Here is a 23,253-nt window from a genome sequence, read left to right as displayed (position 1 = left end):
TACGTCGAACATGGGCGCTGTAACTCAAAAGACAAAAATAATAGGTTCATCAAACTAGTGAATGGGATAATGGTCACTATGATACCCTGTTTATTACAAGTCCCTGTAGACTTCAAACTAAACAGAAGTGCACAAAGGCAGGAAACCATTACGTTCATTAAGTATTAACATAAGTTACAATAAAATTAAAACATCAGTACCTTGGCCGAGATCGGACATTGAGTCTCGGTGAATACGTTGAAATCAACTTAAAATTTGGAAAAACAACTAAGTTCGTGGAAGTATCACAATGATTACCGACTGTCAATCAAGAAAGAAGGAAAGAACTACAGAAATAATCATGCATGCACCTAATATCTTGACAGCAAATGTTGAGCTCACAGTCGCAAGTAAACGTACTTGAATTAAAAATGTGGCAGTCCTAACGTCAATTTGAAGCCTTTGCGTGTCACCTACAACTCGGTTTGCGAACGCTGCTGTTGCGATCCGTATTTAGCGCTTTCAGTGCACACGAGTGACTGCTGTGCTGGCTGCAAAATTCTAAGTCATCTGGCCTGAACCGAAGGCTGGTATCCCTAAGAGCCCGGAATCGAAGTCCGTCTCTCAGCTGAAGCGTTCTAAGTCGAGTCTCAGATGGAAGTTAACCTACAGAGAGCTCCCAGCAAGAAGCGGAATTTTTACTCTTACTTTTTGAATATGAACCTTGTGCATGAGTTGATCACCAATGGCAGATTCTTCTAAGTGATGACCAGTCAGATATGTTTTAATAAGGCAGCATTCTTCCTCCCATTCGCAATTTTAATGTAATTCAACAACCGTTGGCATTTTAAGTGTTGAAGCTCAGAAACAAGGAACCTCTGACTCCCACTATCTGCCCTATTATACGTTTCACCCAATATGGCCTCCTCCATGAATGCACAATTGAGTACTATATCCCCAGTACTATACCTCCAGCCATTTGTAACTGCTCTTACTGTTTCTTAGCAGCCTGACGGTTGAAAGTGCCGCGCATTCAAGCACAAAAGAGCCGGATGGTCTCATCTCATTTCACCTAACAGATCTCGTCTTTGAACCGTCCTGTGCCCAGTGGCACCTAGAATACAGGCTGCCTGCAGGCCCCTTTGGATTACGGTATGGCATGTCCTGGTGCTATTAGCTCGTGACATGCCTCTCTGGTACCGCTGGACGCGCCACATTAAAAACAATCCTTCATTACATAATAGCTTCCGTTCATTTCGGACACAGACACAGACGGCGCCTGTCCAGTGGAACATAATCCACATGCAATATACCGCGCTTCTCCTGCCCCCCCCCCCCCCTCAACGTGCTGGTACTTGTATTTTGAAAACGACTGCGGCGCCCTAATTGCCCAACGTTGGCTCTCTCTCCCCTGTTCTGCAAGCCTCTGCTCAATATGTATTCAATAGGATTTCCAACAATCCATTTAAAATTTCCTCCAGAATAAGAAATTAACGTCGAATTTTAATACGAGGGTCGTTCAACAAGTAATGCCACGCATTTTTAAGCCATTAATATACACAGACAAACGTCCTTGTTGGTGATTCACATTTGACGTTTGTTCTGTGGGTCGGTGAAGTTTCGAACCGTTCTGGCAGGTGGCAGAATCGTAGTACAGCGTCAAAACGGTGTCTACAAATGACCCACCTTACAAGCAGCGTGCACGCTGCTCTTATTGAATTCTTGGATGCAGAAAAAGAAACCGTCGTGAATATCCATAAACGTCTGCATGCAGTGTATGGCGATGCTGCAGTTGATAGGAGTACAGTTGGGCGATGGGTAAAGAAAGTTACAGAGCTCCATGATCAGCCACGCTCGGGACGTCCTGTCACAGCCACTGTTCCAGACATGCTGAATCGTGCGGATGCCATTATTCGTGCCGACCGGCGCATCACAATTCGACAAATGGCTCTACAGTTGTCGGTCAGCAATGGAAGTGCGTCTGCAATGACCGAGACTCGGAAATTTAAAGAGGTGCTCACGATGGGTTCCACGAATGCTCACAGCGGGCCACAAGATTCAAAGAAAGGCCGTTTCATCTGAATTGTTGGAGTGTTTTGAGACAGACGGAGAAGCATTTCTATCACGGATCGTTACGGAGGTCGAAAGCTGGGTGCATCACTCCGCACCGGAAACAAAAAGGCGTTCCATGGAGTGGCATCACCCTCATTCACCACATAAGAAGAAATTCAAGACAACCCCCTCTGCCGGAAAAGTCATGGTGACTGTCTTCTGGGATTGTGATGGCGTCATTCTCGTGGATCTAATGCCAAGAGGGTCATCCATAAATTCAGAAGCGTACGTGAAGACTCGGAATAAACTCAAGAATCGTTTCCGACGTCTTCATCGGACAAGAATCCAGCAGAAATCTAGCTCCGACACGATGATGTACGCCCACACACAAGTCTGAGAATCCGGGAACACATTACCAAATTGGGTTGGACGTCATTGCCTCATCCAAACTACAGTCCAGACCTGGCACACTCGGCCTTCTGTCTCTTTGGGCCGCTTAAAGATTCTCTACGGGCAACACTCTTTAAAGATGACGAGAGTGTCACTCATGTCGTGAAAAGATGGCTACGCCTACAGGACAAGAGTTTTTACCAGTAGGGAATACATGCTCTTCCACAACGTTGGTGTACGGCCATACAACGTGATGGAGACTACGTAAAAAGTAGGACATGGATAAGACGTGTTGATGTATATTGGCACAAAATTCTGACTCTTAACAATAAAAATATTCTGAGAAAAAAATGTGGAGCATTATTTATTGAATGACCCTCGTAGTTAGATATGGCAATCATTGATGTGAACCATATTCGTACTTTCATTTCTAGCTGGGAATTAATTTAGATTAGTTAGATTAATCAGTTTAACGGAGTTTGATTATGATAGTGTCAGCTTTGATAAAAACCATCATGTAACAATAGGTTCTTGTAGGAAGGGCCGTTTTTGGTTGCAATAGAAAACAGGGGCAGTTTTTGGTGGAAATAGGAAACAGTGGCTACCCTGTTAGTCTTCTGGTTTCTTACTGAGACCAAGTTGTTAAAGGAGATCCGGCAGTGTCACTCAGTCTCAATTTTCCAAGTGTCCTGGAGTAGTCAACAGGTAGCGTCCGCATAGACAGTGTCCATCACAGTAGATCTCATGTTAGGCGCCATGTTGGCGAAAGTCCGGCTCTAATGTTTCACACACTTGTAGTGAGAGCCGTTGAAAATAGAGTATGATGTTTATTCATCGCGAAACGAACGTGATTCACTCTATCGGAATACAACCGCCGGCCACTGTCTGTATAAGACGGGAAGGTACTGTGGCCTACAGGCTAGGAAAAACGCCATCATACCACACTGCTGCACCTAAATGATAGGATTTCTCTCTCTCTCGCTATCCACAACATAATAATGGCTTCTCTGACGTGATTTAGTAACTTTTATTTTTAAGTGATGCTTGAACACTTGTGAAAACTGACATTGAATACTAGTGCACTCTTTACTCTCCATGTAAGAGTTTAATATTCGTTTTCCCGTTTGTAAAATTTAAACGGTGAATGTATTTAATGAATAAAATTTGATCCTCTTGTTCTAGTGAGTGTGGTACGTATGCTGTTCACATACAGCCCCATGATTTGCTCTTACTAACTATTGTTCAAAGTAACAGCTTGATTCGTGCCTAGAAGTAGTATCGAGTTTGAGGCTTCCAAGACCCCACGGTATCACCCTATTTGGGATAAACTTGTTAGTGGAAGTGTGGAACAGATGAGGTGTGCCTGCATCTAATAACAATAATTTCGTGTCGCCTGGAGCAAGTCTTTCAAACTGCACGTCACTTCGGTGACTTGCGTGTCCCTAACCTACCCCAGTTATCCAACTGGGGAAATGGGACGTACAGTTAAACTTGGAATCTAAAACACCACTCATTTCTGGCGACTCCTCACATCGTTGAGAGAGGAAGGCTAGGTTAAAATGAAGAGCAAAGAATCCTTGGCCTGGCCGAGATTTGATCCTGCAATCTTTCGTTTCCCAGGCACCTTTATCAGTAGACTACCATGCCCGTCCCTCCATATACATCTACACTCAGCGAGCTACCCTCTTGTCTGTAGCAAAGATACATCGTGAACCAGTACAATCTGCCCAATTTTGTATTTCACTCGCGAATGTTGCGTGGTCAGAAAGTGTGTTCATGCGATTTACTGGTAGACTGAACCAGTATGGAATATGGTCAGTCAGGGCCTAAAATGCTGCTAATGGGCTCTGGTCGACCAGGCCGTAACCTCGGCCGCACTTTAACGACGCCTGTGGGAATCACAAATTTTATCACACGTTAACTGTCGAACAAAGATAACAGCACATACTGCCACTTTGTGGACGAAAGAAATCACTTGAGCCAGGGGAACCCAGTAAAAGGTGGAGGGGGGGGGGGACGAGGAGGCGGAGCAAGAGTGGTCTCGAGCCAGCTCGCCCCCCCCCCCCCTCCCCTTAGCTGTCAGCGCCTCCAAGCTTTTAATGACAGTGGAAGACAAAAATAAACCTGCCCGTATAGACTTTGATACGATTGCACATCGTTCAGACCCGTCGAAATGCAATACACAGTTCATTAAATACCTGTCTGAGTGAAGTATAAACTTCCAAGTGGTGCGTGCTCCACCCATCCGCGAGCAGACTGACACGATAAAAGTGACGGGAAGATTTCGCAATTGATAAGTTTTATAAAAGCAAGCGAAATGTACTGTTCGGATTTTTCGTGAAAAGTACTGGATATGTTGGTGTAATTATAATTTCCCGTCACGACGTTCTGCGAAATTTGATTAAATCTCTAATTTTATAGTTCAGCTGTAGCTTCCTCATTACTAAAGAAATTTGGCTCAGAATAAATAAATGTGTTGAATAGAACGGGAATTTGTTTTATGTAACCTGTACGTTTTCAATTGTGATACTTCTTATTTAATTGCTTAATTTCAACCTGTGATACATTACAGCGCCGAATCACTTTTTTTCACCTTCCTTAAATGTGATAATGTGAGTGCCCCTGTATTGAGCTGTTATTGGTAGCCTGATCATATCTTGGTCACTTCTACGTCTACGGCCATGCTCTGTAAACCACTGTGGAGTGCATGGCAGAGGTTACTTTCCATTGTAGCAGATATAAATATTTATTCACATTCCATTTGTATCTCTATGAGGGGGGGGGGGGGGGGAGAAGAGAGTTTGAACGTCTCTGTGTGCGCTATAATTAGTCTAATTTTGTCTTCATCAGCCTTGTGGGAGCTATACTTAGGCAGTTGCAGTGCATTCCGTGATTCATAACTTAAAGCTGATTCTTGAAATCTTGTACGTCGGCTTTCTCCCATTAGCTTCCGTCTCCCAATTCATTTTCTTCAGCATCTCCGTGACATTCTCCCACGACACAAATAGATCTGTGACCGTTCGTGCTGCCCTTCCTTGACTGCCTTCAATATCTCCTGTTGGCTTACATGACTCGAGTCCCACATACTAGAGCAACATTCTAGGATGGGACACACGTGTGTTTTGCATGCGGTCTTCTTTGTAGACTGATTGCGTTTCATCAGAATTCTACCAATGAATGTAAATACACCACCTGCTTTTTCAAAGTCGGAGCGTAAGTGATCATTCCAGTTTATATTCCTACAAAGTGCTATTCTCAGTTATTTGTTTGAGTTATCCGATTCCAATTGTGAGTAGTTGCTACTGTAGGATACTTGTTGGCATCATAAGTTAATACGTTATGACGTTTGAAAAGCGTACAGTTTTACATTTCTGAACACTTAAAGCAAATTGCCAGTCTATCACTTTGGAATCTCATCAAGATTTGTATAGCTCTTTTCGGACACTACATCACTATACGAGAAGCAGTCAAATGGTTCAAATGGCTCTGAGCACTTCTGAGGTCTTCAGTCCCCTAGAACTCGGAACTACTTAAACGTAACTAACCTAAGGACAACACAAACATCCATGCCCGAGGTAGGAATCGAACCTGCGACCGTAGCGGCATCGTGGTTCCAGACTGTAGCGCCTAGAACCGCTCGGCCACCCCGGCCAGCCGAGAGGTAGTCAAATGGAAACCGAACACCCGTCATAACGGGACCATGGAATAGTTCCAGTCAAGAGAAATCAACACTTCACTTATCCCGCTGGGAGACGATACGACCATTTCCTGTTTCGTAGAACGCGGTCGGCTGCTGACAGATACACAATCGCACCCGCTATTGCGCTTCCTCTTCCAACTGAAACCAGCGTCCACCATTGTCTCCTTTCTGGTCACCAAAGATGTGAAAATCACACAGTGGAAGATCCGGACTGTGCGGAGCATGTTGCACCGTTTCCCAACCAAATCGCTGAAGCGTAGCCTTCGTCCGATTGGCAGTGTGGGGGCGGGCGTTATTGTGCGAGAGAATAATTCTGCCCGACAGCATTCCCGGGCGTTTTGACTTAATGGGGCGTCACAGTTTCTGCAAAGTGTCTTCATAGAGCTACGCCTTGATTGTGGTTCTACGCTCGAGGAACTCGGCGAGCAGAGGAAGCATCCTGTTGCACGGTAACGCCCACCCCCACACTGTCACTGGGACGAAGGCAACGCTTCAGCTTTTTGGTTGGGGAAACACACAGCCCAGATCTTTCACCGTGTGACTGACGATCTGTGGAAAGACAAGCATGAACCTCGGTTTCAGTGAGACGAGGAAGTGCAGGAGTGGGTGCGATTGTGGATCCGTCATCAGTCGACCGCGTTGTCCGAAATAGGAATTGAACGTCTCGTCTCCCAGTGGGATAAATGTGTTTACTCTTGAATGGGACAATTCGATGGTCCTGTCGTGGCGGGCGTTCGGTTTTCATTTGACTACCCCTGTACACTGAAAAACCAAAGAAACTGGTACACTTGCCTAATATCGTGTAGGGCCCCCCGCGAAAACGCAGTATTGCCGCAACATGACGTGGCATCGACTATTGCCTGAAGTAGTGTTGGAGGGAAATGAAACCATGAATCCTCCAGGGCAGTTCATAAATCCGTAAGGGTCTGAGGGGGTGGAGATCTGTATAGCACGTAGCAAAGCATCCCAGATACGCCCATGTTCTGGGCGGTCTGATGACCAGCGGAAATCTTTAAAGTCAGAAGAGCGTTCCGGGAGCCACTGTGTAGCAATTCTGGAAGTATGGGGTGTTGCATTGTTCTGCTGGACTGCACAATGGACGTGAATGGATGCAGGTGAGCAGACAGCATGCTCACGTATGTGGCACCTGACAGAGTCGTATCTAGACGTATCAGGAGTCCCATATCAGTTCAACTGCACACGCCCCACACCATTACAGAGCCTCCAGCAACTTGAACAGTCCCCTGCTGACATGCAGGGTCCATGGATTCATGAGATTGTCCCCGTACCCCTACATGTCCATCCGCTCGATACAATTTGAAACGAGACTCGTCCGACCAGGCAACATATACCCAGTCATCAACAGTCCAGTGTCGGTGTTGACGGGCCCAGGTGAGCCGTAAAGCTTTGTGTCGTGCAGTCATAAAGGGTTCTCGAGTAGGCCTTTGGCTCCGAAAGCCCATTTCGTTGAATGGTTCGCACGCTGAAACTTGTTAATGGCCCAACATTGAAATCTGCAGCAATTTGCGGAAGGGTCGCACTTCCGTTACCCTGGACGATTGTCTTCAACCGTCGTTGGTCCAGTTCTTGCAGGATCTTTTTCCGGCCTCAGCGATGTCGGAGACCTCGTAGATAAATGCAGTGCTGTTAATATTGTCTGCAAGGTTATTAATTTACGACATGAACAGCAAGCCTTCCAATACAATCCCCTGGTACCCACCTGACGTTTCCTTACATGTATAGATGATTCTCCGTCCAGTGCGTCCTCCACACTGTGACGGTACGTCACATAAATATTGATATTATTAGCGGTTGCAAATCGTAGTTTACGTATTTTATGAATATAATTAGTGTAAAAGATATAGTTAATGTTCTTGAAACAACTGATATGCAGCGATAGCATCTTTATTTAACGTCTCTGAAAACAAAACAGGATCGAAAGAGACGCGATTGTACGGCCGAGAAGGAAGGACGTATTTTGTGGTACACACACTGTTTTGTTTCGCTATACGGAAGGCAGCCATTGAGCGGCTACACATATTTTGTGTAAGTTATTCCTATTTATTGCTAAAAGAAACTTGTTATTATTATTACAAAATTAATTCCTTTGTAATAGTTGTCACCTCAAATGCTCGCAGTGGCTAATTATTTTTAATAAGCATTTTTTTAGTAATTTGCGCTGCGAGAAGCTCATCTTCCGATGCAGTCTCTGGTCGCCCATTACGCGCCGAACTATTGATTTATTTTTCAGTGTTAACAGTAACTGTAAATGCGAGAGATTTCGTTATAAGAACCTTTTTAAATTGCAACAGATAATTAATTTACGTTAAAGTTCGTGTTTTTAAACTGTACAGATTCCACGAGTTTTATCTTGGCCGCTCCACGGCAACAATCGAAATTCTCTAAAGCCTTGCTTTGCAATCAATAAATAGGAATTAACAAAATTACATTCAAAAAAATGGTTCAAATGGCTCTGAGCACTATGGGACTTAACAGCTATGGTCATCAGTCCCCTAGAACTTAGAACTACTGAAACCTAACTAACCTAAGGACAGCACACAACACCCAGCCATCACGAGGCAGAGAAAATGCCTGACACCGCCGGGAATCGAACCCGGGAACCCGGGCGTGGGAAGCGAGAACGCTACCGCACGACCACGAGATGCGGGCAAAATTACATTCAATTCAGTTAACTGCAACTATATTTTAGTCATCACGTTCAAAATCTAAAGTTGGTACAGCAATAACTGAGGCCCTTCAAGAACCCGTTTCATATTTGCTTATGCACGTAAGTAAAAGTGATAAGAGAAGACAATATCCCTGAGAGAAATAATCGTGCTGATAAACTAAAAATAAAAATAAAAATATATAAAATATATATATAATTTTTTTGTATGTGACGTAACGAATGACAACGACGTCACAACACCAAAAAAATTCTGGATCAAGTCGTGCATCTCACTTCATACCCCATATGGCTGTTCTTTCGGTATGTCGTACTGAGTCAAATGCCTTTTGGAAGTCAAGAAATACCACATGTACGTGACTGCGTCGACCCATGGCTTTCAGGAAGTCATGAGGGAAAATTGGGAGTTAGGTTGCACCTGATCGGTGTTTACCGAAACCGTTTCGGTTGGCACTGAGCAATTTATTCCGTGTCGACATTCATCGCTACGTTTGAGCTCTAAGCTTGTACAATAAATGGACGTAGAGGATACTGGACGGTTATTTTTTGAACAATTTCTGCTACTCTCCTCGTAGAAGGTTCTTACCTGTGCTTTCTTCCAACTACGGGACGCGGTTAGATGATATACTACCATGTGGCTACAGAGAGTGCCTCTCATGAACCGCGGATGATTGGAGTTTGGAAATCCTTTGCATTATTCAAGAGGCTAACTGTAAGCGGCTTCGTTTGAAATGTCCCCTCATGGTAATGAGCCACCGGGAGACCAGTTTGCAGCGAACCTCCGCCTGTCGGGGCTACTTGCATCTGTGCGCAGTCTCGTACCTGCATTGCGCAACAACTATTAAAGTTCGAGGATTACGTACACTAGGAAAGGCTTACGTAAGGCCAGTGCGGTAATGCGAAGACGTAAACCGAGCGAAACAGGCAGGTGATATACAGTATGTGCATCATGCAGTTCCAGTTGTTTACCTCCAATTCTTTTTTTACGTGCTGTTGATAGCCGATAGAGAGGAAGCGGCGAGGATGGAAGTTGCAGCTGACACCTATTTAAGGAACTTATACAAGTATTCTACTGAAGCACCCCGAGTGTCTATAGCAATAGGGATTTGGTATGTGTAAAATTAAATAAATAAAAGATGCAGCATGGAGGTCAAATCCAAATGGGGCGGTCATCGGTAGATGTTGTGTGGATGTACACAAACAAATTATTACAATTTCAAAAAAAATTGGATCATTTATTCACGAGAAAGTGCTTCGCAAATTGAGCAAGTCATTGATTCGTCGGTCCAAGTCTAGCCCTTATGCAAGCAGTTGTCCGGCTTGGCGTTGATTGAAAGAGTTGTTGGATGTCCTCTGAGGGATATTGATCTAAATTCTGTCCAACTAGCGCGACAGATCGTCAAAATCCCGAGATGGTGGGAGGGCCATGTCCACAATGCTCGAACGTTGTCAGTTGTGGAGAGATACGGCGATCTTGCTAGCCAAGGCAGTGTTTGGCAAGCACGAACACAATCATTAGAAACCCTCTCTGTGTGCAGGCGAGCATTATCTTGCTGAAATGTAAGCCCATCATGGCTTGTCATGAAGGGAAACCAAACGGAGCGTAGAACATCGTCGACGTACCGCTGGGCTGTAAGAGAGCCGTGCATGACAACGAAGGAGGTCCTGCTATGAAAAGAAATGGCAGCTCAGATCATCATTCCTAGTTGTCGGGCATTATGGCGATTGACAGCCCGGTTGGTATCACAATGCTGTCCGGGGCACCTCCGGACATGTCTTCGGCGTGGAATCTCGTAAACTGGAGTAGAAGTGTCTTCAGTGATGACTCCCGCTTCGAACTGAGCCCTAATGACCAGAGAAGACGTGTCTAGGGACACCACTGACAGCGCCAAAAGGCCCGACAATCACGAGGCCGCCATTTCTTTTCATAACGGAACCCCTTCGGTTGTCATCGACGGCACCCTTACTGCGTCGACGATATTCTACGCCCTGTTTTGTTGCTCTGCATTGCAAGCCATCCTGGGCTTACATTTCAACAAGATAGTGCCCGCTCGCATAGCTAGAGTTCCTGCTGTTCCTCTTCGTGTTTTCCAAACCATACCTTGCCCAGCAAGGTCGCCGGATCTCTCCCCGATTGGGGACGTTTGGAGCAATGTGGACAAGGTCATTCAGCCACTTCGGGATTTTGGCGATCTAAAGCACCAGTTTCAAATTCTGAAGGTGGCAGGGGTAAAATATAGGGAGCGAAAGGCTATTTACAATCTGTACAGAAACGAGGTGGCAGCTATAAGAGTCGAGGGACATGAAAGGAAAGCAGTGGGTAGCCTCTCCCCGATATTATTCAATCTGTATATTGAGCAAGCAGTAAATGAAACAAAAGAAAAACTCGGAGTAGGTATTAAAATCCATGAAGAAGAAATAAAAACTTTGAGGTTCGCCGATGACATTGTAATTCTCTCAGAGACAGCAAAGGACTAGGAAGAGCAGCTGAACGGAATGGACAGTGTCTTGAAAGGAGGATATAAGATGAACATCGACAAAAGCAAAACGAGGATAATGGAATGTAGTCGAATTAAGTCGGGTGATGCTGAGGGAACTAGATTAGGAAATGATACACTTACAATAGTAAAGGAGTTTTGCTATTTGGGGAGCAAAATAATTGCTGATGGTCGAAGTAGAGAGGATATAAAATGTAAACTGGTAATGGCAGGGAAAACATTTCTGAAGAAGAGAAATTTGTTAACATCGAGTATAGAATTAAGCGTCAGGAAATCGTTTCTGAAAGTATTTGTATGGAGTGTAGCCATGTATGGAAGTGAAACATGGACGATAAATAGTTTAGGCAAGAAGAGAATAGAAGCTTTCGAAATGTGATGCTACAAAAGATTGCTGAAGATTAGATGGGTAGATCACATAACTAATGAGGAGGTATTGAATAGAATTGGGGAGAAGAGGAGTTTGTGGCACAACTTGACTAGAAGAAGGTATCGGTTGATAGGACATGTTCTGAGGCATCAAGGGATCACCAATTTAGTATTGCAGGGCAGCGTGGAGGGTAAAAATCGTAGAGGGAGACCAAGAGATGAATACACTAAGCAGATTCAAAAGGATGTAGGTTGCAGTAGGTACTGGGAGATGAAGAAGCTTGCACAGGATAGAGTAGCATGGAGAGCTGCATCAAACCAGTCTCAGGACTGAAGACCACAACAACAACTAACGCACCAGTAGGACAGGATTTGTCACGATATCTCTCAGGAAGACATCCAACAACTCTGTCAGTCAGTGCTAAGCTGAATAATCGCTTGCGTAAGTGCCGGAGGTGAATCAATGAGCTGTTGACTTGCTGAATTTGTAAACCTCTTTCTCTTGAACAAATCATACAACAATTGTTATCATCTGTTTGTCTGTACATATACCTCATATCTACCGATTTCCGTCCCATTCGGATTACTACTTTGTGTTACGTTGTGTTTGTTTAATTCTTTTTGTCTTAGAGTGTACTTTAGGAAATCGCTACAACAATCATGAGATTTCTAATTAATGTAACAGACACTGGATGCTGGAGAAAAAGGAAGGATGCCGCCTGGAACAGCGCGCAAACTTTTCATTGAGTCAAGAACACTCTTAAAGGCGATTTATTTCAACAGAAACGTGATGCCGCTGAAGACGAAAGATTGTTGAGAACTTCAGACGTGTATGCAACGGATAGCAAGAGGAAGAACTAGTTAACCATATTTTTTTACATGTTACGTAGATATTACGGCATTTCAGCTTGCTGGAATGAATAATCCACCACATCGTGTCAACAAAGAGAAAAACGTATCAGGCAAGGAAAGAGTGACAGAGTTGATGAAGTGATATCCAACCATAATCCTTGGAAAACCAGATTCCGCTTCATCAGACTCTTTATTTTTCCCTCTTCTCTGTCTGGCCATTTTGCCCTAACTATCGTACAATGTGGCCATTTTGCAGGTTTTTCGCTGAAGCTCACTTTTGTGCTACAAAAGAAGGATTTGAATAACAATGCAATTGTTTTATAGTTGCAGGTACATTTCACACAGATATATTTCATTCGCATTTCTACGAGGGCTGTGTGGAAAGTTATGTCCGATCGGTCGCGAAATGGAAACGACTACGAAAATCAGTAATGTCTTCTTTGCAACAGTTAGCTACACCTTCCAGCTACTTCTGTATTCAGTCGCCGCCCCGACTTGTACAGTTGTCACAGCATTGTACCAACTTTCCAATACTCTCGTCATAAAAGGCATTCGCCTGTGCTCTCCATCAACTTTTTTCGCTGGTCTGCAGATCGTTGTCTGTGGCAAAACGTTGTCTTTATAGCCAGCGATTCATGTGAGCACAGATGAAAAACAGAGTGAGGCAGATCCGGGCTCTGGGATGGGTGGTCAAACAGTTCCCATGGAAAGAGCTGCGGAGAGTCCCTATTGCGCCTGTAGAGTGCGGCCGAGAATTGTAAAATGGTTCAAATGGCTCTGAGCACTAATGGACTTAACATCTGAGGTCATCAGTCCCCTAGAACTTAGAACCACTTAAACCTAACTAACCTAAGGACATCACACACATCCATGCCCGAGGCAGGATTCGAACCTGCGAAAGTAGCAGTCGCGCTGTTCCGGACTGAAGCGCCTAGAACCGCTCGGCCACCGCGGCCGGCTCGAGAATTGTCATGAAGAAGGAAACGCATGACATTTATGCTATGTGGGCTGCATGTCATCAGGCAATATCTCACGTCAGACCCTCATACTTGGCGAGAGAATTTTCACGTGCTCACTGTGCACTCAGAACTGAAAAGAGCGATGTGACTCAATCGACGGGCATACTAGAGGCACTGTCCAATACATCCGTGCAAAGCTTCATCGGATTTTCGTTGTGGTTTCTACACTATTGGCTAGTAAAATTGCTACACTACGAAGATGACGTGCTACAGACGCGAAATTTAATCGACAGGAAGAAGATGCTGTGATATGCAAAGGAATAGCTTTTCAGAGCATTCACATAAGGTTGGCGATGGTGGCGACACCTACAACGTGCTGACATGAGGAAAGTTTCCGACCGATTTCTCATACACAAACAGCAGTTGACCGGCGTTGCCTGGTGAAACATTGTTGTGATGCCTCGTGTAAGGAGAACAAATGGGTACCATCACGTTTCCGACTTTGATAAAGGTCGGATTGTAGCCTATCGCGATTGCGGTTTATCGTATCGCGACATTGCTGCTCGCGTTGGTCGATATCCAATGACTGTTAGCAGAATATGGAATCGGAGGGTTCAGGAGGATAATACGGAACGCCGTGCTGCATCCCAACGGCCTCGTATCACTAGCAGTCGAGATGACAGGCATCTTATCCGCATGGCTGTAACGGATCGTGCAGCCGCGTCTCGATCCCTGAGTCAACAGATGGGGTCGTATGCAAGACAACAACCATCTGCACGAACAGCTCGACGATGCTTGCAGCAGCATGCACTATGAGCTCGGAGACCATGGCTGCGGTTACCCTTGACGCTGCATCACAGACAGGAGTGCCTGCGATTGTGTAATCAACGACGAACCTGGGTGCACGAATGGCAAAACGTCATTTTTTCGGATGAATCCAGGTTCTGTTTACAGCATCATGATGGTCGCATCCGTGTTTGGCGACATCGCGATGAACGTACATTGGAAGCGTCTATTCGTCATCGCCATGCTAGCGTATCACTCAGCGTGTTGGTATGGGGTGCCATTGCTTACACGTCTCGGTCACCTCTTGTTCGCATTGACGGCACTTTGAACAGTGGACGTTACATATCAGATGTGTTACGACCCGTGGCTCTACCCTTCATTCGATCCCTGCGAAACCCTACATTTCAGCAGGATAATGCACGACCGCATGTTGCAGGTCCTGTACGGGATATAGAAAATGTTGGACTGCTGCCCTGGCCAGCACAGTCTCCATATCTCTCACCAATTGAAAACGTCTGGTCAATGGTGACCGAGCAACTGGCACGTCAAAATACGCCAGTCACTACTCCTGATGAACTGTGGTATCATGTTCAAGCTGCATGGGCAGCTGATCCTGTACACGCCATCCAAGCTCTGTTTGACTCAATGCCCAGGCGTATCAAGACCGTTATTACGGCCAGAGGTGGTTGTTCTGGGTACTGATTTCTCACGATCTATGCACCCAAATTGCATGAAAATGTAATCACATGTCAGTTCTAGTATAATTGTCCAATAAATACCCGTTTATCATCTGCATTTCCTCTTGGTGAAGCAATTTTAATGGCCAGTAGTGTATTTCGCACCCTGTCGGATCTTACTTTCCGAATAGCCCTCGTATGACATGTCAGGGAAAAACAACATTTTGCTTGGTGAGGTCACTTTACCCAACCTTACACTATACATTTCTCTCGAGATGGCACAGAATTGTTACAGTCTGCATCTAACCAGTTTGCCAGCTGACGAACGCAATGACCACTTCCCTCTTCCTGTCCCGTCCAACCGCGCCGAATTCCGCTGGAAACGCTCTGCGCCCGGTGCGTTTCGTGTCAACAGGACGGTCAGCAGTGGGTTAGCGGCCGTTGCGCTGACGTCCCCACTCTGCAATTAAGTGTCGCGCCGTGCCAATAAGGCCGCGGGCCGCAGCGAGGTCGCAATTAACTCGTCACGCAAAGCCGCAGCACGCGGGTGCAACGCTCTGTAGCAGCCAGTGGACAGTTGTGCGTCCTCCATGTTCCGCTCGCACAGCTGCGTGTCTGCAGCGCTGCTGTCGCTGTCGCCGCGTTCACAGGACGAGACTTTCGAGCAAGTCTGAGGAACAGGAGGGCCTTTGCGAAAATGTGTGGCTTGGATACGGGCATTCCACACCGCCACTGCCCTGACCGTGCCTAATCTTCAAATTCACATCCTACTACTCGACGTTCTCTTTACAACGACAGTGGAGTACTCCAGGCGTGATGGCAGATTAAGGACGTAAGAGTATAGGACAACTCTACTCAAATAAGAGTCGACTACAGGCTAGATAAATGTACAGGGTGTTGGGTGTATAGGTACAGATTTTGTGATGATTCGTAGCTTAAGGGATGAAAGACTGGTTTTTTTTTTTTTTACATTTTCGGATTTTTATCTCATTATAAAATTTGCAGTTTTCCGAATAAAATTATACATATACAGGGTGGTCCATTGATCGTGACCGGGCCAAGTATCTCACGAAATAAGCGTCAAACGAAAAAACTACAAAGAACGAAACTTGTCTAGCTTGAAGGGGGAAAAAAGATGGCGCTATGGTTGGCCCGCTAGATGGCGCTGCTATAGGTCAAACTGATATCAACTGCATTTTTTTAAATAGGAACCCCCATTTTTATTATACATTCGTGTAGTACGTAAAGAAATATGAATGTTTTAGTTGGACCACTTTTTTCGTTTTGTGATAGATAGCGCTGTAATAGTCACAAACATAACGTAGGAAATCAGCATACATTGCACCATTTAGATTGCCATCTATAAAATGGGGGCCAATTATCCTTCCTCCCATAATGCCGCACCATACATTAACCCGCCAAGGTCGCTGATGTTCCACTTGTCGCAGCCACCGTGGATTTTCCGTTCCCCAATAGTGCACATTATGCCAGTTTACGATACCGCTGTTGGTGAATGACGCTTCGTCGCTGAATAGAACGCGTGCAAAAAATCTGTCACCGTCCCGTAATTTCTCTTGTGCCCAGCGGCAGAACTGTACACGACGTTCAAAGTCGTCGCCATGCAATTCCTGGTATATAGATATATGGTACGGGTGCAATCGATGTTGATGTAGCATTCTCAACACCGACGTTTTTGAGATTCCCGATTCTCGCGCAATTTTTCTGCTACTGATGTGCGGATTAGCGGCGACAGCAACTAAAACACCTACTCGGGCATCATCATTTGTTACAGGGCGTGGTTGACGTGGCTGAACACTTCCTGTTTCCTTAAATAATGTAACTATCCGGCGAACGGTCCGGACACTTGGATGATGTCGTCCAGGATACCGAGCAGCATACATAGCACACGCCCGTTGGGCATTTTGATCACAATAGCCATACATCAACACGATATCGACCTTTTCCGCACTTAGTAAACGGTCCATTTTAACACGGGTAATGTATCACGAAGCAAATACCGTCCGCACTGGCGGAATGTTACGTGATACCACGTACTTATACGTCGTGACCATTAAAGCGCCATCTATCACAAATCAAAAAAAGTGGTCCAACTAAAACATTCATTATCTTTACGTACTACACGAATATGTCATAAAAAATTTGGGTTCCTGTTTAAAAAACGCAGTTGATATCCGTCTGACCTATGGCAGCGCCATCTAGCGGGCTAACCATAGCGCCATCTGGTTTCCCCCTTCACGCTAGACGAGTTTCGTTCTTTGTAGTTTTTTCGTTTGATCCTCATTTCGTGAGATATTTGGCCCGGTCGCTATCAATGGACCACCCTGTATATCACTTATAAATTCACATAAGTATTTTATTTTATTTCTTAAAAATATAATCTGCACTGGTTGAGAAAGTTAAAATTTTTACGCGCATTACTTCAAGATCTAATAAAATGGGTAATTTTTTATATAGAAGGCTGAGGATTGCTGTGTTATAAAAGTGATGCCCAGAAGAGGATGGGCACCAGCTTAAGGAAGTTGAATCAAAGTTCGAGAGACAAGAAACTTGCTGATGGTAAAACCATAAGAGACAGGCTGACAGACAAAATGATTGATGAACTACAGCAGTATTATGGGATGACCATTAGAAATATTACTGAGATTTTGTTAAAAAATTAAGCAGGCAGTATGGGCCACCTTCTTCCACAGACTGTCAACTGATGAAAAACCAGTACACCATCTTTGCCCTCCTGGACCTGATTCATGGTGCAATTACCGCAATTCCCAGTACTCAAACAGTTCATACAGCCATAAACATCCCATCCCAGCAGCAGTCATGGATATCATAAAACCTACTTACAGAGACCTGGCAAATCATGAATTACTGAAGAAGTGTCTGAGTGGTCAGACTCAAAATCCCAATGAGTCATTCAATAATCTTATGGACTCGCTTACCAAAAAATGTTTTCGTTGGAATGAAGGCATTAAAGTGGGGGGTCAGTGATGCTGTTATTGCTTTTAAAGATGGCAACATTGGTAGGGTGAAAGTGCTGCAGCATTTGGGAATTAATCCTGGAGCAAACTGCATCAGAGAACTTGAACGGATGGGCAAGGTTCGCATTGATAAAGAGAGTACTCAGCACAGTTGGCCACTAAGAAGTCCAGAAAGGAGAAAAGAAGAAAAAACTTGGAAAAAGATCAATAGGATGATGTACAGTATGGTGCAGGGAGCTGCTGAATGACTAAAAATAAAAAAAAAATTAAGCATATATTGAGACTTTTGAAACTTCAGAAGCCGTTCCAGAAAAATTTACATTTTCTACATCTACATCTATATCCATACTCCGCAAGCCACCTGACGGTGTGTGGCGGAGGGTACCCTGAGTACCTCTATCGGTTCTCCCTTCTATTCCAGTCTCGTATTGTTCGTGGAAAGAAGGATTGTCGGTATGCTTCTGTGTGGGCTCTAATCTCTCTGATTTTATCCTCATGGTCTCTTCGCGAGATATACGTAGCAGGGAGCAATATACTGCTTGACTCTTCGGTGAAGGTATGTTCTCGAAACTTTAACAAAAGCCCATACCGAGCTACTGCGCGTCTCTCCTGCAGAGTTTATCTCTCCTGGAGCTTATCTATCATCTCCGTAACGCTTTCGCGATTACTAAATGATCCTGTAACGAAGCGCGCTGCTCTCCGTTGGATCTTCTCTATCTCTTCTATCAAGCCTATCTGGTACGGATCCCACACATGTCTGAGCAGTATTCAAGCAGTGGGCGAACAAGCGTACTGTAACCTACTTCCTTTGTTTTCGGATTGCATTTCCTTAGGATTCTTCCAATGAATCTCAGTCTGGTATCTGCTTCACCGACGATCAACTTTATATGATCATTCCATTTTAAATCACTCCTAATGCGTACTCCCAGATAATTCATGGAATTAACGGCTTCCAGTTGCTGACCTCCTATTTTGTAGCTAAATGATATGGGATCTATCTTTCTATGTATTCGCAGCACATTACACTTCTCTACATTGAGATTCAATTGCCATTCCCTGCACCATGCAGATCTTCCTGCATTTCACTACAATTTTCCATTGTTACAACCTCTCGATACACCACAGCATCATCTGCAAAAAGCCTCAGTGAACTTCCGATGTCATCCACAAGGTCATTTATGTATACTGTGAATAGCAACGGTCCTATGACACTCCCCTGCGGCACACCTGACTCACTCTTACTTCGGAAGACTTCTCTCCATTGAGAATAACATGCTGCGTTCTGTTATCTAGGAATTCTTCAATCCAATCACACAATTGGTCTGATAGTCCATATTCTCTTACTTTGTTCATTGGGGAACTGTATCGAACGCCTTGCGGAAGTCAAGAAACACGGTATCTACCTGTGGTGCAATGGCTCTGAGCACTATGCGACTTAACTTCTGAGGTCATCAGTCGCCTAGAACTTAGAACTAATTAAACCTAACTAAACTAAGGACATCACACACATCCAAGCCCCAGGCAGGTTTCGAACCTGCGACCGTAGCGGTCACGCGGTTCCAGACTGAAGCGCCTTTAACCGCACGGCCACACTGACCGGCTAATGGCACCTACCTGTGAACCCGTGTCTATGGCCCTCTGAGTCTCGTGGACGAATAGCGCGAGCTGGGTTTCACACGACCGTGTTTTTCGAAACCCATGCTGATTCCTACAGAGTAGATTTCTAGTCTCCAGAAAAGTCATTATACTCGAACATAATACGTGTTCCAAAATTCTACAACTGATCGACGTTAGAGATATAGGTCTATAGTTCTGCACATCTGTTCGACGTTCCTTCTTGAAAACGGGGATGACCTGTGCCCTTTTCCAATCCTTTGGAACGCTACGCTCTTCTGGAGACCTACGGTACACCGCTGCAAGAAGGGGGGCAAGTTCCTTCGCGTACTCTGTGTAAAATCGAACTGGTATCCCATCAGGTCCAGCGGCCTTTCCTCTTTTGAGCGATTTTAATTGTTTCTCTATCCCTCTGTCGTCTATTTCGATATCTACCATTTTGTCATCTGTGCGACAATCTAGAGAAGGAACTACAGTACAGTCTCCCTTTGTGAAACAGCTTTGGAAAAAGACATTTAGTATTTCGGCCTTTTGTCTGTCATCCTCTGTTTCAGTACCATTTTGGTCACAGAGTGGCTGGACATTTTGTTTTGATCCACCTACCGCTTTGACATAAGACCAAAATTTCATAGGATTTTCTGCCAAGTCAGTACATAGAACTTTACTTTCGAATTCATTGAACGCCTCTCGCATAGCCCTCCTCACACTACATATCGCTTCGCGTAATTTTTGTTTGTCTTCAAGGCTTTGGCTATGTTTATGTTTGCTGTGAAGTTCCCTTTGCTTCCGCAGCAGTTTTCTAACTCGGTTGTTGTACCACGGTGGCTCTTTTCCATCTCTTACGATCTTGCTTGGCACATACTGATCTAACGCATATTGTACGATGGTTTTGAACTTTGTCCACTGATCCTCAACACTATCTGTACTTGAGACAAAACTTTTGTGTTGAGAGGTCATGTACTCTGTAATCTGCTTTTTGTCACTTTTGCTAAACAGAAAAATCTTCCTACCTTTTTTAATATTTCTATTTACGGCTGAAATCATCGATGCCGTAACCGCTTTATGATCGCTGATTCCCTGTTCTGCGTTAACTGTTTCAAATAGTTCAAGTCTGTTTGTCACCAGAAGGTCTAATATGTTATCGCCACGAGTCGGTCCTCTGTTTAACTGCTCAAGGTAGTTTTCAGATAAAGCACTGTTGCATTTTTCCCTAAATCTCAGAAACCACTCAGAGTAGAGTAATCAAATTTTCATGGAGTAATACCATACATACCCTGAGTCCGCTGAACTAAAAGAAGAATATAATGTTATGTACAATTAAAATTATTTAGGATAACGTACAAAAAAGTATACAACATTTTAACTGTGTGATTAAAAAATTGTATTTCCGAAAGCAGTGGATGAAATGCAATTGTTGTAGTTCAGTAGACTCAGAAGATACAGTTTAATGCCCTGTAAAAGTTTCATGTCAATGGCTACAGTGGTTCCTGAAATACAGGGAAGTCACTAAATTTAGCATTGTCGGGACAGGGCGTTCCAATTCCCCTTAATTTGTTTCCGCTTGCCTGCGTTGGTTGTTTTTCCTCTGGGTTTAACAGTATTCACGCAAACACGTGACATTATTTACTACCTGTTGCTTTCTGAACGGTCGCAACTGTGCCGCTAAGTGGACTACGCCTGTCAGTATAGACTATCAGTTTTTCAGCCACATATCCACTCTTCAACACCTGACCTGCTGCCCAGGGAAAGTAAGAATTAATGGCTAGCTCTTACAATACATACTTGGAGGTACTAACTAACCTAAAAACATACGACTTTGTTGTTGTTGTTGTTGACGTAAATACCTATGTAGTGGTGTTCAGTACACCGTGCTCAGTCAGCAATAGAAATATCAGCACTAACCGTTACACCTTGTATACAGGTTGTAACAAAAACATACGGCACAAAATGCAGGACGCATTCCTCACAAGGCGACGAAGAAATTATTTCATGTGAACATGGCCCTAGAAATGATTTGTTTCCATGTCACATCTAATTTTCTCCAGCTCAGTAATCATGGGAAACACAGCAGAACAGAACGTTGGAATGACGGGGAACGTGCGTTCTTGATGACGTCTCGTTACGTTGTGCGTCGCCAGTGTTTTGCTTTACATCTACATTTATACTCCGCAAGCCACCCAATGGTGTGTGGCGGCGGGCACTTGTGCCACTGTCATTACCTCCCTTTCCTGTTCCAGTCGCGTATGGTTCGCGGGAAGAACGACTGCCGGAAAGCCTCCGTGCGCGCTCGAATCTCTCTAATTTTACATTCGTGATCTCCTCGGGAGGTATAAGTAGGGGGAAGCAATATATTCGATACCTCATCCAGAAACGCACCCTCTCGAAACCTGGACAGCAAGCTACACCGCGATGCAGAGCGCCTCTCTTGCAGAACCTGCCACTTGAGTTTGCTAAACATCTCCGTAACGCTATCACGCATACCAAATAACCCCATGACGAAACGCGCCGCTCTTCTTTTGATCTTCTCTATCTCCTCTGTAAACACGACCTGGTACGGATCCCACACTGATGAGCAATACTCAAGCATAGGCCGAACGAGTATTTTGTAAGCCACCTCCTTTGTTGGTGGACTACATTTTCAAAGGACTGTCCCAATGAATCTCAACCTTTCACCCACCTTACCAACAATTAATTTTATATGATCATTCCACTTCAAATCGTTCCGCACGCATACTCCCAGATATTTTACAGAAGTAACTGCTACCAGTGTTTGTTCCGCTATCATATAATCATACAATAAACGATCCTTCTTTCTATGTATTCGCAATACATTACATTTGTCTATGTTAAGGGTCAGTGGCCACTCCCTGCACCAAGTGTCTATCCGCTGCAGATCTTCCTGCATTTCGCTGCAATTTTCTAATGCTGCAACTTCTCTGTATACTACAGCATCATCCGCGAAAAGCCGCATGGAACTTCCGACACTATCTACTAGGTCATTTATATATATTGTGAAAAGGAATGGTCCCATAACACTCCCCTGTGGCACGCCAGAGGTTACTTTAACGTCTGTAGACGTCTCTCCATTGAGAACAACATGCTGTGTTCTGTTTGCTAAAAACTCTTCAATCCAGCCACACAGCTGGTCTGATATTCCGTAGGCTCTTACTTTGTTTATCAGGCGACAGTGCGGAACTGTATCGAACGCCGTCCGGAAGTCAAGCAAAATGGCATCTACCTGGGAGCCTGTATCTAATATTTTCTGGGTCTCATGAACAAATAAAGAAGCTCAAACGATCGCTGTTTCCGGAATCCATGTTGATTCCTACAGAGTAGATTCTGGGTTTCCAGAAATGACATGATACACGAGCAAAAAACATGTTCTAAAATTCTAAAACAGATCGATGCTAGAGATATAGGCCTATAGTTTTGCGCATCTGTTCAACGACCCTTCTTGAAACCTGGGACTACCTGTGCTCGTTTCCAATCATTTGGAACCTTCCGTTCCTCTAGAGACTTGCGGTACACGGCTGTTAGAAGGGGGGCAAGTTTTTTCGCGTACTCTGTGTAGAATATGTCCCTGTTGCCATGCGACGCTCAACATTGCTTGTTTACAATTAACATCAACTGTTCCAGCGATCAGTACGACTGTTGCAAGCACACGCATTACTACGTAGGGTTAATCGCAGACTTGACTC

The 23,253-nt window shown here is 44.5% G+C and overlaps 1 protein-coding gene across 1 annotated transcript in view; it reads left to right on the top strand.

The window, feature by feature from the left end:
• The window catches only part of LOC126161522 (rho GTPase-activating protein conundrum), a 230,595-nt gene that overhangs the window by 28,376 nt on the left and 178,966 nt on the right, over positions 1–23,253 (top strand). The window lies entirely within an intron of this gene.

Source organism: Schistocerca cancellata, chromosome 2 (genome assembly GCF_023864275.1).
Source record: "Schistocerca cancellata isolate TAMUIC-IGC-003103 chromosome 2, iqSchCanc2.1, whole genome shotgun sequence".
NCBI classification, from domain to species: Eukaryota; Metazoa; Arthropoda; class Insecta; order Orthoptera; family Acrididae; genus Schistocerca; species Schistocerca cancellata.
Note: the sequence above shows the minus strand (reverse complement) of the source record. Positions and strands in the feature narration are given on the sequence as shown.